A 13687-nucleotide genomic window follows, 5' to 3' on the forward strand; every position below is an offset into this window, starting at 1 on the left:
TTTCTTTGTCATTATGGGGTATTGAGTGTAGATTGAAGAGGGAAAAAACGATATAATCCATTTTAGAATAAGGCTGTAACGTAACAAAATGTCAAAGTCAAGGTGTTTCGGAATGCATTGTATATAGAAACGTACACTACTGTTCAAAAGTCTGGGATCACTTCGAAATGTCCTTGTTTTTGAAAGAAAAGCAAATTATTTGTCCCTTAAAATAACATCAAATTGATCATAAACACAGTGTAGACCTTGTTAATGTTGTAAATGACTATTGTAGCTGGAAACTGCAGATTTTGTATGGAATATCTACATAGGTGTACAGAGGCCCATTGTCAGCAACCATCACTCCTGTGTTTCAATGGCACGTTGTGTTAGCTAATCCAAGTTTATCATTTTAAAAGGCTAATTGATCATTAGAAAACACTTTTACAATTATTTTAGCACAGCTGAAAACTGTTGTTCTGATTAAAGAAGCAATAAAACTGGCATTCTTTTGACTAGTTGAGTATCTGGAGCATCAGCATTTGTGGGTTCGATTACAGGCTCAACATGGCCAGAAACAAAGAACTTTCTTCTGAAACTCGTCAGTCTATTCTTGTTCTGAGAAATGAAGGCTATTCCATGCGAGAAATTGCCAAGAAACTGAAGATCTCGTACAACACTGTGTACTACTCCCTTCACAGAACAGTGCAAACAGGCTCTAACCAGAATAGAAAGAGGAGTGGGAGGCCCCGGTGCACAACTGAGCAAAAGGACAAGTACATTAGAGTGTCTAGTTTGAGAAACGGACGCCTCACAAGTCCTCAACTGGCATCTTCATTAAATAGTACCCGCAAAACACCAGTCTCAACGTCAACAGTGAAGAGGCGACTCCGGGATGCTGATAAACTTGGATTAGCTAACACAACGTGCCATTGGAACACAGGAGTGATGGTTGCTGATAATGGGCCTCTGTACGCTTATGTACAGTTGAAGTTCTTGTTAACAAACTATAGTTTTGGCAAGTCGGTTAAGACATCTACTTTGCTGGAGGAAACAGATGCTGGAGGAAAAAGTATCTATATCCACAGAAAAACGAGTCCTATATCGACATAACCTGAAAGGCCGCTCAGCAAGGAAGAAGCCACTGCTCCAAAACCGGCATAAAAAAGCCAGACCACGGTTTGCAACTGCACATGGGGACAAATATCGTACATTTTGGAGAAATGTCCTCTGGTCTGATGAAACAAAATTAGAACTGTTTGGCCATAATGACCATCGTTATGCTTGGAGGAAAAAGGGGATGCTTGCAAGCCGAAGAGCACCATCCCAACCGTGAAGCACGGGGGTAGCAGCATCATGTTGTGGGGGTGCTTTGCTGCAGGAGGGACTGGTGCACTTCACAAAATAGATGGCATCATGAGGCAGGAAAATTGTGGATATATTGAAGCAACATCTCAAGACATTAATCACAAAGTTAAAGCTTGGTCGCAAATGGGTCTTCCAAATGGACGATGACCCCAAGCATACTTCCAAAGTTGTGGCAAAATGGCTTAAGGACAACAAAGTCAAGGTATTGGAGTGGCCATCACAAAGCCCTGACCTCAATCCTATAGAAAATTTGTGGGCAGAACTGAAAAGGCGTGTGCGAGCAAGGAGGCCTACAAACCTGACTCAGTTACACCAGCTCTGTCAGGAGGAATGGGCCAAAATTCACCCAACTTATTGTGGGAAGCTTGTGGAAGGCTACCCGAAACATTTGACACCAAGTTAAACAATTTAAAGGCAATGCTACCAAATACTAATTGAGTGTATGTAAACTTCTGACCCACTGGGAATGTGATGAAATAAATAAAAGCTGAAATAAATCATTCTCTCTACTATTATTCTGACATTTCACATTCTTAAAATAAAGTGGTGATCCTAACTGCCCTAAGACAGGGAATTTTTACTAGGATTAAATGTCAGGAATTGTGAAAAACTGAGTTTAAATGTATTTGTCTAAGGTGTATGTAAACTTCCAACTTCAACTGTAGATATTCCATTAAAAAAACAGCCGTTTCCAGCTACAGTAGTCATTTACATGAACAATGTGTCTACTGTATTTCAGATCAATTTGATGTTATTTTAATGGACAAAGAAATTTGCTTTTCAAGGACATTTCTAAGTGACCCCAAACTTTTGAACGGTGGCGTATGTGGACACCCCTTCAAATTAGTGTATTTGGCTATTTCAGCCACACCCGTTGCTTATAGGTGAATTAAATCGAGCACACAGTCATGCAATCTCCATAGCTAAACATTGGCAGCAGAATGGCCTTACTGACGAGCTCAGTGACTTTCAACGTGGCATCGTCATAGGATGCCACCTTTCCAACAAGTCAGTTCATCAAATGTCTGCCATGCTATGTCTGCCCTGGTAGCCCACACAAGCTCACAGAACAGGACCTCCCGAGTTCCAAACTGCCTATGGAAGCAACACCAGCATGAAATGGGTTTCCATGGCCAAACAGCCGCACACAAGCCTAAGATCACCATGCGCAATGCCAGTGTCGGCTGGAGTGGTGTAAAGCTCATCGCAATTGGACTCTGGATCAGTGGAAACGCGTCCTCTGGAATGATGAATCAAGCTTCACCATCTGGCAGTCCGACGGACAAATCTGGGTTTGGCGGGTGCCAGGAGAATTCTAACTGCCCCAATGCATGCTGCTGACTATAACGTTTGGTGGAGGAGGAATAATGGTCTGGGGCTGTTTTTCATGGTTCGGGCTAGGCCCCTTAGTTCCAGTGAAGGGAAATCTTAATGCTACAGCATACAATGTGACATTCTAATCTAGACTAATCTGTTTCCAACTATGTGGCAACAGTTTGGGGCCCTTTCCTGTTTCCGCATGACAATGCCCGCATACACAAAGTGAGGTCCATAAAGAAATGGTTTGTGGAAATCGGTGTGGAAGAACTTAACTGGCCTGACCTCAACCCGATCGAACACCTTTGGGATGAATTGGAACGCCGACTGTGAGCCAGGCCTAAACGCCCAACATCAGTGCCCGACCTCACTAATGTGGCTGAATGGAAGCAATGTTCCAACAGCTAGTGGAAAGCCTTCCCAGAAGAGTGGAGGCTGTTATAGCATCAAAGGGGGACCAACTCCATATTAATGCCCATGATTTCGGAATGAGATGTTCGATGAGCAGGTGTCCACATACTTTTGTCCATGTAGTTTACTTAAATCACAGTGTTAAAGATGGGCTTGACTATGATTTGCATTTTATACTATCATGTCATGTTTCTGTGTGTACAGTAAAGACTTTCTTATATACATCTTTATATGCTCTTCTCTACATTTTGTGTTTACAGTCTGCAGTCCATGAAGACCTGCTGATATCCGGTGTTACTGGTGGGAGAGACTGGACCTCTGAAACAGGTGGTCACAAACCTTGGCTCCGGATCAGGACACTGGATCAGGAGCCTTCGCCCTTACTTCCCGAATCAGAACCAGGACCCAACCACGAGGAACAGAGACTCCACCACCACACAGAACACAACCAGTGGACAGGTGGACTGAACCACCTTAGTCCTGGTGGTCATCAGAGTGACAGAGGCTCCAGTCAGGGATCCAGTCTGCAGCCCAGACCCTTCTCTTTACAGTCTCAGTGCAGGGATGAAGCAGGGCCTGGGGCTGATAGAGATAGACCCTCCTGTTCCTACGATACAAACACCACAGTATCCATGATGAACAGAGCAGGTTACCCTGGGCTTCAGCCTTCACAGAGAGTGATGGGAGACCCCCCTGGTGGTAGTCTATCAGCAAGTCTGTCTTCTCCTTCTGAGTCTCGTCTAATGCCTGGTGACTGGGTTCATAGAAAGCCTGGACCTGGGTCTAGCCTTCCTCAGTTACCTCATAGTTACCCCACCAATACAGACAGGGTCAGGATGGGCGTTCACCACGAGAGGTACCTAGCCTATAACACAGCAGACAATCCCAACAACACCCAAACAATGGCTAGAGGTCAAGGAGGGAGCTCAAATACTCCTGTTTCTACCTTCTCTGGTGTCATTGGGTCACAACGTGGGAGGCCGAGCGTTAGGACCGACGCCAACAAGCCATACGCCTGCCCCACGTGTGGGAAGTGCTTCGCTGAAGCGTACTATGTGAAGATGCACCAGACTGTTCATACCAAGGAGAGGCCCTTCAAGTGCAAACTATGTTACAAGAGCTTCTCTTTCCTGAGTAACCTTATCAGACATAGGAGTGTCCACAATGGGGAGAAATCGTAGCAGTGTGGCTTGAGATGTACGCAGGGGATATCTGGGAACCATTCTTTAGCTGACATATTATAGTAAGAGGGTAATCAACCACATACCCTTCATTAACTTTTCATTTGAAACAGGCTTGTAAATACCTTGTTTTTAGAGAAACCGTAAACCTGGGCTAGAACTAGAACAGTTGAATATTTACCTTACTGAGGTGATGTAGTCATATTCTTTTCTATTCTGTTCTTGCTAACACCGCTCTTTCTTTCTCTCTGCTTGAAAGATACTGATCATAGGAGATCTGATGTGTAATGTCATAAGAAGTATTTCAAAAAACAGCGAGCATACCTTTTTCATTTAACCACACTCTTTGAGGTATGACGCAAACCAATAAGATCGGTAGGTGGAAACGGGAAGAGATGACTCTGACACAATGTCGGAAACGGATGTTTTGTTTGAAACTGCTGGCGAGTGAAGATGACAGTGAGAACGAGTGGGTTTCACTGGCGAAAAAGAAAGGAAACAAGAGAAGTAAAATTGTGATGTAAAATAGGAAACTGGTTTTTGGTCGAGGTGAAGGTTTTGGACCAATGGAACCTGGGAGATCCGTTTGAAGTCTCGATAAATGTCATGGATGCGTTGGGTGAAGTGGCGTCAGTGAGTCAGAAGAAGTGGGCTTATTTAGATTTTTTTGTGTGTGTCGAGACATGATCAGGTGTCTCGATCAATGAGAGAAGACTTGAAATAGACAAGATGGCGGCGTACACATTGTTGGATTACTTCATGGAGCAAAAAAAGTATTTTAATAACATAGCTTTTTCATCTGATTTCAAATGGACCCCTTGCAACTGGACACAGACATTTTATGGGACTCCTGTTTACACGAATCGAGGACGAAGACAATGATCTGTGCTACACCAAACAGTACCTATCCTGTAACACCCATTAATGGATACCAAAAGTCTTCGGATAAATCACATCTGGTGTAACAATCTGTAGCTAAGGTAGTACAAGGAATCCTGTACCCTGAACCTGTGTAGGGATTTGATTTGGATTGGACTGTGAGTGACTGAAGAAGTGGGATAGTGGGATTGATCTCTATTTGTATTTAGTGTATTGTCGTTTCTCTCCCCCCTCTTTCCCGCAATGGATTCTAGAGGGTCCACACGGGGAAAACCCTAAAGCTGCCGCCAGCACCACCTTCAGATGCACCTGACACGGGAGAGAGGCTGTAAGCCTGTACGCACTGCAGGAAGAGGTTCTCAGAGAGGAGCTACCTCAGGATACACCAGCAGAAAAACCATCCCACTCTATAACATAGAAAGTAACCATTCCACTTGAGAGCTTCTGACGTTTAGATCAAACTCTGCATTAAAGACATTGATTAATTCTCATTGTTGTCAGCAGAAAATATAATTTGGTATAACGAGAGTAACAGATTTCAGTGTTGAATATTCCTGGGTAGGATGTTGCATCCAGACATAAAGAATCTTTTATATTGTGTTTGTACTGTGTTGGCTAAATGATGTTCACAAATGAATTTTTATTACTTCCATTCAACTACTTAATTTTTTCCAAAAGACACTTTTAATGAGAAAATGAATGCAGTTTATCAAGTTCATGCAGTTGTTTTGTTTAGACGTGTGTGTGGTTCTATTGCTAATACTCGTTTCAATGTGTCACTATGGGATTTGCTCGGGGGCGGATTATTTGTTTGAAGTATCCAATCACACAGCATTTGTTGGAGACAGAGAAGTCGAGTAGCGCCCACTGGTCAACAAGGATTATCCCTCATCTTGGTAGCCCCTCGATGGCCAGGGAAACTCTGGTTAGCGGAGATCAGTCTCCTGCTTTACATCGAGGTCTGGCAACTACTGTTACGCAGGGATCTTTTGACCCAGGCGAACTGAGAGATTTCCCACCCTCACCCAGAAACCATGGCCCTCTGGGCCTGGCCTGTGAGAGGGTACATCTGAATGTGACAGGCTTGCTTCTCTGAGTCATTGAGGCTATCCAGAGTGCAAGAGCCCCTTCTACACGTTCATTGTATGGAAACAAGTGATATGTTTTTGATGAATTGGTGAGACCAAAAACTGATTATTCCTTACCAATGCTCTGTATCCGAGGTTTTATGCTTCTCGCAGGACTTTTTGGACATAGACCTTGACAGTGGAGAACGCCTTCCCTATCTAGCCACTATCTCGGGCCTGTCATATAGGCTTCGACAACAACACAGTAGGGAACACCCTCTGTTATGTTGTTTCATGAAGGAAGCGCGTCGCTTATGCCCAGTCTCCAAGCCTTCAGCCCCGTCTTGGGGTCTGTCTATTGTGCTTGAGGTGATTTCACAGCAACCTTTTGAGCCGCTTGAAAACTTAGTTGAAAAATCTCTCCTTCAAGATGGCTTTGCTGATTGCCCTTACATCCGGAAAGCAAGAGAGTGAGCTGCACGCACTGCCAGTCCACCATTCGTGCCTACAGTTTGCCCCGGGGTTATCCAAGGTAACATTGTTACCCAACCCTGCCTTTATGCCGAAGGTCAGCAGCAATTACAATTGTCTCGCCCTAGAGCTTATGGCTTTCCACCCGCCACCCTTCACTTATATGGAAGAAGAGCGTCTCCACCGTTTATGTCCAGTACGTGCTTTATGCATCTACTTAGATAGAACGAGAGCATGGTATAAGAGTGACCAACTCTTCGTGTCTTGGGCATCCCCCCTGTAAGTGCTGATCTAGAATCAGATTTGCCTTTTAAATCATAATGAATAAGACTATTTAGACAGGCGGGGACCTGATCCTCGATCAGCACTCCTACTTTGACTCTTTGTGGATACAGGCCAGGGTCTTCAATCATTTTAAGTGTGGGACCACGCCTTTGAATTATCAAACCTTTCAAGTGTCAAGTAATCAAATCGACTTACATGTTTGCATTGTATCAAATGAACTAAGACGTTTTGTATAGTATCAAATCAACTAACATGAGGTTCTCAGAGGGGAGCTACCTCAGGACACACCAGCAGAAAACGCACACGGCCCATGTATAGAGTGATATGTAGTACTAGTTCGTTTATTTGTAGTTCATTCTGGTGGATTTGGATATTGTAGGGAACTGGATGAGGTGAACTGGTGAAAGAATGAGTATGATGAGACAGAGTAGATGATATGGTGATGGTTGGTGTGATGGTGTCTCTAAAAATGATTCACTAATGAAGAGTGACAACTATGTCCCTTTTGGTTGAGACTGGTGTTTTATAGTGAGATAATGATAGTGCCTTAATTCATGTTTACTTGACATGAAGTAGTGAAGCTGTGTGTAATGTTGAACCTTTTCCAAAGTATTAAAAAATGTATTCTATCAAAGCGAGGGTACCAGATTTACATAAAATATCGTGTTACCATAGTGTCACGTATCGGTTTGTGCAATAAAAGTACTGTACTTCATGTTATGTGATTGTATGACCATTTTGTCGAAATTAAATACAAAATTTACTCTGGTTATTTTTTTTATCATTGCAGGGACTGAGTTTCCCTTATCTCAGTCTAAACAAAACATTATACTTCATTCTTGAAACGACACATGGAAAAAATATATAATAATAAACTCAACTGACTGTGGTTAACATTTTATAATATCATGTTTCTGTGAGTACAGCAAAGACTTATCTAGTCCATGAGGATCTGCTGATATCTGGTGTTGCTCACCACAGTCTCAGTGCAGGGTTGGAGCAAGGAATGGGGCTGAAAGAGATAATCCCTCGTGTTCCTATGATACAAACGCCACAGTGTCCATGATGAACAGAGCAGGTCACCCTGGGCTTCAGCATTCACATAGAGTGGTGGGAGATCCCCCTGGTGGGAGTCTATCAGCAGGTCTGTCTTCTCCTTCAGGGTCTTGTCTAATGCCTGGTGACTGGGTTCATAGAAGGCCTGGTCCTGGGTCTAGCCTTCCTCAGTTACCTCAGGTTTACCCCACCAATACAGACAGGGTCAGGATGGGTGTTCACCACGAGAGGTGCCTAGCCTATAACACAGCACACAATCCCAACAACACCCAAACAATGGCTAGAGGTCAAGGAGGGAGCTCCTGCTTCTACCTCCTCAGGTGTCATTGGGTCACAACGCGGGAGGCCGAGCATTACGACGAACTCCGACAAGCCGTATGCCTGCCCACGTGTGGGAAGCGCTTTGCTAAGGCGAAATATGTGAAGCGGCACCAGACCGTCCCCACCAAGAAGAAGCCCTTCAAGTGCTTCTCCTTTCTGAGTATCCCTATGAGACATAGGAGTGTCCACAATGGGCACTGGGTAGTAGGTAGGAGTTGCCCTTAATTAGATATTTTGTCATCCTCCCCTCTATCAACTTTCATCATGTCTATTATGTGTATTGTTATGAATCTCCCATGGCTGTTGCAAACATTGTCACTCAATAATTGACTTACTCAGCCACACAAGTCACACACTCAAAGTTGGCTGTATTTATACTGATGTACACTCACATATTTATGTGGACAGTGAAGCTAAAACTTTTAATTTGGTCCTATACTCAAGCATTTTGGATTTGCGATCAATGTTTCATTAGGCGACAGTACAGAATGACACCTTTTATTTGAGGGTATTTTCATACATCTGTTGTACTGTCTAGAAATTAATCACTTTATGTATCTAGTCCTCCCATTTGAAGGTGTCATACAGTGCATTCGGAAAGTATCTTTGTCTATGGAGATTGCATGGCTGTGTGCTCGATTGTATACACCTGAAAGCAACGGGTGTGGCTGAAATAGCCAAATCCACTAATTTGAAAGGATGTCCACATTCATTTGCATATAAAGTGCATTCAGACCCCTTGACTTTTTCCAAATTTTGTTACTGTGTGCTTAGCCTTATTCTAAAGTGGATTATATCGTTTTTTCCCTCATCAATCTACACACAATACCCCATAATGACAAAGAGAAAACAGGGTTTTAGAAATGTTTGCAAATTTATTACAAATAAAAAACTGAAATATCACATTTACATAAGAATTCAAATCCTTTACTCAGTACTTTGTTGAAGCACATTTGGCAGTGATTACAGCCTCAAGTCTTCTTGGGTATGACGCTACAAGCTTGGCACACCTGTATTTGTGGAGTTTCTCCCATTCTTCTCTGCCGATCCTCCTCTCAAGCTCTGTCAAGTTGGATGGGGAGTGTCACTGCACTGCTATTTTCAGGTCTCTCCAGAGATGTTCAAGCGGGTTCAAGTTCGGGCTCTGGCTGGGCCACTCAAGGACATTCAGAGGCTTGACCCAAAGCCACTCCTGCGTTGTCTTGGCTGTGTGCTTAGGGTTGTTGTCCTGTTGGAAGGTGAACCTTAGCCATAGTCTGTCCTGAATGCTCTGGAGCAGGTTTTCATCAAGGATCTCTTTGTACTTTGCTCCGTTCATCTTTCCCTTGATCCTGACTAGTCTCCCAGTCCCTGCCGATGAAAAACATCCTCACAGCATGATGCTGCCACCGCCATGCTTCACTGTAGGGATGGTGCCAGGTTTCCTCCTGTCACTCTCTGACCTAGGAGAGCTGTGTTTTCTCTGTTTAATTAGGTCAGGGTGTGATAGGTGGGTGGGCATTCTATGTTTTGTTTTCTATGTTTTGGCCGGGTATGGTTTCCAATCAGAGGCAGCTGTCTATCGTTGTCTCTGATTGGAAGCCATACTTAGGCAGCCTGTTTTTCCCTGTGTTTTTGTGGGATCTTGTTTTTGTGCATCTGTGTGTGAGCAGCTCCAGAACGTCACGTTTGTTTCAGTTTCACCTGTTTATTTGTTTTGTTCAAGTTCACAAATAAAATATGTGGAACTACCGGCACGCTGCGCCTTGGCTAATTTATGACAGGGAATTCGAAGACAGCACTCGTGACAGAAGATCCCACCAAAAGAAAGCCAAGCAGCGTGCGCTCACCAGGAAGACGAGCGGGACCAAGCAGTGTGGTGCAGAGGACTGGACCTGGGAAGAGAACCTGGATGGGGCAGGACCTTGGACTAGGCCGGGAGAGAATCCCCGCCTGCCGGAGGAGATAGAGGCAGCGAAGGCGGTACGGCGATACTGGGAAGAACGGCTAAGGGAGCTACAGGAGCCCGAGAGGCAGCGGCAAAAACATTTTTTTGGGGGGGCACATGGGTAGATTGGCTAAGGCGGCTCTAAGACCTGAGCCAACTCCCTGTGCTTACTGTGAGGAGCGAGTGACTGTACAAGCACCGTGTTATGCGGTGGTGCGCACAGTGTTGCCCATGCGCACTCACAGCCCGGTGCACTCGGTGCAAGCTCCTCACCGTTGTCGTGCTAAGGTTGGCACTCAGCCAGCTTGGAGTATGCCCGCTCAGCATTCCTGCCCTCCAGTGCGCCTCCAGAGCCCAGTACGTCCTGTGTCTGCTCCGCGCACTCTCCTTCCAGTGCGCCACCATAGCCCAGTACGTCCTGTGCCTGCTCCTCGCACTCCTCATCCAGTGCGCCTCCAGAGCCCAGTGCGTCCGGTGCCTGCTCCGCGCACTCTTCCTCCAGTGCGCCTCCATAGCCCAGTACGTCCTGTGCCTGCTCCGCGCACTCTCCCTCCAGCACGCCTCCATAGCCCAGTACGACCGGTGCCTGCTTTGAGCACTCTGTCCTCAGTGCGTCTCCCCAGTCCGGTGAGACCTGTTCCAGCTCCACGAATAAAGCCTCCAGTGATAATCGATGGTCCGAAGCCTGTAGAGATGATCCATGGCGCGAAGCCTCTAGTGATGATCCATGGCCCGGAGCCTGTAGGGATGTTCCATGGCACGAAGCCTCCAGAGGTAATCCATGGCCCGGAGCCTGTAGAGATAATCCACGGCGAGAAGCCTGTAGGGATTATCCATGGTCCGGAGCCTCCAGTGATGATCCATGGCGCGGAACCTGTAGAGATGATCCATGGCATGGAGCCTGCAGCAACGGTCCCTAGTCCGGAACCTATAATGACGCTTCCCAGTCCGGAGCCTCCGGCGACGCTCCTCAGTCCGGAGCCTCCAGCGACACTCCTCAGTACGGAGCCTCCAGCGACGCTCATCAGTACGGAGCCTCCAGCGACGCTCCCCAGTCTGGAGCTTCCAGCGACGCTCCCCAGTCTGGAGCTTCCAGCGACGCTCCCCAGTCCGGAGCCTCCAGCGACGCTCCCCAGTCCGGAGCCTCCAGCGACGCTCCTCAGTCCGGAGCCTCCAGCGACACTCCTCAGCCCGGAGCCTCCAGTGATGCTCCTCAGTCCGGAACTTCCAGCGGCGGCTTGCAGCCCAGAACCTCCAGCGGCAGCCTGCAGCCCAGAACCTCCAGCGGCGGCCTGCAGCCCAGAACCTTCAATGGCGGTCTGCAGCCCAGAGTCTTCAACGGCGGTCTGCAGCCCAGAGTCTTCAATGGCGGTCTGCAGCCCAGAGTCTTCAACTGCGGTCTGCAGCCCAGAGTCTTCACCGGCGGCCTTCAACCCAGAGTCTTCAGCGGCGGTTGGCGTTCCAGAGCTTCAGGCGATGATCCACGGTCTGGTTGCTCCGGACACACTGAAGCGGGGGGATCAGTGGGCGGGAGGGGGGCTACGCCCGGAACCAGAGCCGCCGCCAATTATAGATGCCCACCCGGACCCTCCCCAATAGGTTCAGGTTTGCGGCCGGGAGTACGCACCTTTGGGGGGGGTACTGTCACGCTCTGACCTGGGAGAGCTGTGTTTTCTCTGTTTAGTTAGGTCAGGGTGTGATAGGTGGGTGGGCATTCTATGTTTTGTTTTCTATGTTTTGGCCGGGTATGGTTTCCAATCAGAGGCAGCTATCTATCGTTGTCTCTGATTGGAAGCCATACTTAGGCAGCCTGTTTTTCCCTGTGTTTTTGTGGGATCTTGTTTTTTGTCACGTCCTGACCAGTAAAGGGTTATTTGTTATTGTAGTTTGGTCAGGACGTGGCAGGGGGTGTTTGTTTTATGTGGTTCGGGGTTTGTTGGGATATGTATTTATGTAAGAGGGGTGTTTGTTTTATGTGTTCCAAGTGTAGCTGTTTGTCTCACAGGACTGTTTTCTCGTCGTTGTTTTGTATTACGTGTTTATTTTGGTTTTCTTCAAAATAAAGAAGATGAGTTTACACGTTCCCGCTGCGCCTTGGTCTACTCCTTCAGACGGCCGTGACAGAACTACCCACCACCAACGGACCAAGCAGCGGGCCCAGGAGGAGCAAGGATCCTGAGCCAGGGAGCAGGTGGAGGCAGCAAGGAGAGCAGAGATAAGAGAGGCTAAAGAAGACCGGGAACGCTACTGGGGAACACGGCTGGCAAGGAAGCCGGAGAGGCAGCCCCAATAATTTTTTTGGAGGGGGCACACGGGTAGTTTGGCTAGGGCAGGCAGTAGACCTGAGCCAAATCCCCATGCTTATTATGGGGAGGAGCGGATCAGAAGAGCACCGTGCTATGCGGAGGTGCGCACAATCTCGCCCATGCCCACGCACAGTCCGGTGAGAGTGGTTCCAGCCCCTCGCAAGTGCCGTGCTCGAGTGAGCACTCAGCCAGGACGGGTTGTGCAGGCTGTGCGCTCCAGATCTCCAGTGCTTGTTCATGGCCCGGTGTATCCAGTTCCTGCTCCTCGCACTAGCCTTGAGGTGCATGTCTCCAGTCTGGCACCTCCAAAGCCAGCACCACGCACTAGGCTTCCAGTGCGTCAGCCCAGTCCAGTAATCCTGTTCCCGCTCCTCGCACTAGCCTTGGGGTGCGTGTCTCCAGTCTGGCACCTCCAGTACCAGCCCCACGCATCAGGCCTCCAGTGCGTCAGCCCAGTCCAGTACGTCCTGTTCCTGCTCCTCGCTCTGGCCTTGAGGTGCGTCTTACCAGTCTGGCGCCTCCAAAGCCAGCCCCACACACCAGGCCTGTAGTGCGCCTGTCCAGTCCAGAGCTGCCGGAGACAGTTCCCCGTCTAGAGCTTCCGGCGACAGTTCCCCGTCCAGAGCTTCCGGCGACAGTTCCCCGTCCAGAGCTTCCGGCGACAGTTCCCCATCCAGAGCTTCCGGCGACAGTTCCCCGTCCAGAGCTTCCGGCGACAGTTCCCCGTCCAGAGCTTCCGGCGACAGTTCCCCGTCTAGAGCTTCCGGCGACAGTTCCCCGTCTAGAGCTTCCGGCGACAGTTCCCCATCCAGTGCTTCCGGCGACGTCCTACAGTCCAGAGCCTGCAAAGACGGCCCACAGTCCGGAACCGTCAGAGACGGCCCACAGTCCGGAACCGGCAGAGACGGCCCACAGTCCGGAACCGTCAGAGACGGCCCACAGTCCGGAGCCTGCAGAGACGGCCCACAGTCCGGAGCCTGCAGAGACGGCCCACAGTCCGGAGCCTGCAGAGACGGCCCACAGTCCGGAGCCTGCAGAGACGGCCCACAGTCCGGAGCCTGCAGAGACGGCCCACAGTCCGGAGCCTGCAGAGACGGCCCACAGTCCGGAGCCTGCAAA

Source organism: Salmo salar, chromosome ssa08, assembly GCF_905237065.1.
Source record: "Salmo salar chromosome ssa08, Ssal_v3.1, whole genome shotgun sequence".
Classification (NCBI taxonomy): Eukaryota; Metazoa; Chordata; class Actinopteri; order Salmoniformes; family Salmonidae; genus Salmo; species Salmo salar.